The sequence below is a fragment of the Poecilia reticulata genome, linkage group LG12 (assembly GCF_000633615.1).
Source record: "Poecilia reticulata strain Guanapo linkage group LG12, Guppy_female_1.0+MT, whole genome shotgun sequence".
In the NCBI taxonomy this organism is placed as follows: domain Eukaryota; kingdom Metazoa; phylum Chordata; class Actinopteri; order Cyprinodontiformes; family Poeciliidae; genus Poecilia; species Poecilia reticulata.
This window is the reverse complement of record NC_024342.1, coordinates 26,242,034-26,244,456: the sequence shown is the minus strand read 5'-3', so window position 1 is coordinate 26,244,456 and position 2,423 is coordinate 26,242,034. Positions and strand designations below refer to the sequence as shown.

The window sequence follows — 2,423 nt, the reverse complement described above, 5'->3', positions numbered from 1 at the left end:
GCTTCCTGTTTTCTAGGTTTCAGGGTGAAGCCGCTTCCTGTTTTCTAGGTTTCAGGGTGAAGCCGCTTCCTGTTTTCAGTCTCACCACTGACCCACACGTGAAAACACACTGAAAAACAAACCGTCACATTAATGCCGTCATACCTTCGGTTATGATGGCAGCAACAAATGAAAATGTTTCACGGTAAAACGAGGTCAGAGGTCAGATTCCTGGCTCTCGTGTTCACATGAAAACAAACCTTTAAAAGTTTTTTTACAGTCATTATTACTATGAATTCAGCTGCATATTTGTGGCATGTTGTTCTAAACCTCAGCAGCTCTGCAGAGTGATTAGATAATAGCTGTAATACATGACAGATGCGTCCTCAGGGGAGCGTGACATCACTTCCTGTCAGTTCACAGCAAACAGCTGCTGAGGACCAGAAAGTTCATAAATGGATCTTTATTTGCTTTAAAAGTCATATTTAGATCCAACTCGTGTGTTTAAATCATTTAAATCATTTGATCATTTAAATAAATGTTCAAATCGGAATAAAATTTCATTAAACTGCATTAAATTTACTAGTATGAATGAAATCGTTATGTTTTAAATTTGGTCTGAACTCTGAATCAGCGACTAATAACATCTCACAGATAACAGGTCCTAGTCAAATCACAGCGTTTTTTTAGCTCTGGTTTCTGACCAAACAGCCATTATTTAATTTCCCCTTTTTTTTAAAATAACATTTTCCTGACAAACGAACTGATTCTAAATACATAAAGATGATTTTTGTGGCTGTAGAAATAATTTGAGTTTTTGGTTTAAAATAATCAAAACTGAAAAGAAAAATGGAAATATTTTTAAACTGATTAGTTTTGTTTGGAGGGAAGCAGCTGCGGTGCTGTTAGCCTCCTAGCTAAGCGGCTAACCGGATCGTTCCTCTGAGCCGCCATGATGAAAATAATTTATCACCAATGAACGGCAACAGTTTGTGATCAACAAGCCACTAAATTAATTTATGTAAAGGTTTTCTATGGGTTTTTTTTTATTGACACAGAAGAGAACACTCTAACCCACAAGCTAAGCTAGCTGCTACTGCTAAAGCTGCTAGCAGCTAGCTTGGTCTCTGTTGACATGTTGTGCAAACAAACACCAACACAAATATGCTACAATAATTAATTCAATGAAAAAAAAACTGATAGAAAACAGAAATATAAATAAGCGCTATACTAGCATCTTTAGCATTAGCTCCCTATTTTAGCTTGTGATTCGTCATGTTTCCGTCTCCTGAGCCAATCACCAGCTGAGTTTCAGATAAGAAGCTCAAACCAAACTAGACTCAATCATTTACAATCCAGAAAACCATTAAGACTTGCTAGCTTCCTGGTACGATGCTAACTGCTAATAGCGGCTAATTTATCAGCAGGTGATCATCCAGACACTGACGGAGCGAGAAAACAAGATGACTTTGACTGTATCATGTGAGATATTGACCCAATGACATTCAGCCAATCAGAACGTTGAATGTTTTCCAACTTGCAGACTGTTTAGACACCCGGCAGCCATATTGAATTTTGAGGTAAAATAAAACTTTCCAAACTTCTTGGTACTTTTCAGGTCATTTTTTTTTAAAACTCAGATGTCAGAAACTTACAGTATGAAGAAAATAAAGTTTCTGATGGTGGAAAAACCCAAAAGTCGGAATTAAAACTGGGAAATTCAAAGTTCCAGAAACAGCCGTAAGTTCAGAATCCAAGATGGCTGCTGCACGTCGATGTAGCTGAAATCCGGTTTGCTAGCAGCTCTGATGGTTTGAGCTAAACATTTCCTTCAGTGTCAGAATGAATAAAATGGAGGGAAATGTTTTCATCCTGCTTTGCTACTAGCCGTTAGCACCAAAACAATTAGCTTACTGGTTTCCCGTTTGTAACTGGTGAGTTTTCCCAGAACGGAGCTCAAACTTCAGAGATAAAATCAAAACACATCGTTAGGCCACATTTACATCTACGTAGGGAATGACTGGGATGGGCCCCATACGGTACTGAGCACTGGTTGCATAACTGGTTGGTTTTAATGGCCTGGTTGGGTCTGATGCCGGAAGCCGATGGGTAAACTGGGACCCATAAAGACCGTTACTGACCCAACTGGGTCCCCAACTGTCTGAGCCCAGATCCACTTCGAACCCATCAGACCTGAGAAGAATCCGTATGGGGCCCAAAAACACGTTGGTGTGATTTAATGAACCAGATCAGATTCCTGGACACTTTCCTGGTTTCATCTGAGAGCGTCGCTAAAACAGTTCTGGTTTTTCTCCAAGGAGAGACGTCGGATAAAATCCCTGAACTGAATCTGAACTGAAACTGAACTGAGTCTGAACTGAATCTGAACTGAAACTGAACTGAAACTGAACTGAGTCTGAACTGAGTCTGAACTGAAACTGAAC

The 2,423-nt window shown here is 39.5% G+C and overlaps 1 long non-coding RNA gene across 1 annotated transcript in view; it reads left to right on the top strand.

Moving 5' to 3' along the window:
- The window catches only part of LOC108166782 (uncharacterized), a 2,625-nt gene extending 1,312 nt beyond the window's left edge, over positions 1-1,313 (top strand). The window contains exon 2 of the long non-coding RNA XR_001777163.1: positions 17-1,313. This is a non-coding gene — a long non-coding RNA (uncharacterized LOC108166782). The remainder of the gene's footprint in view (positions 1-16) is intronic.
- Positions 1,314-2,423: the final 1,110 nt, after the last annotated feature.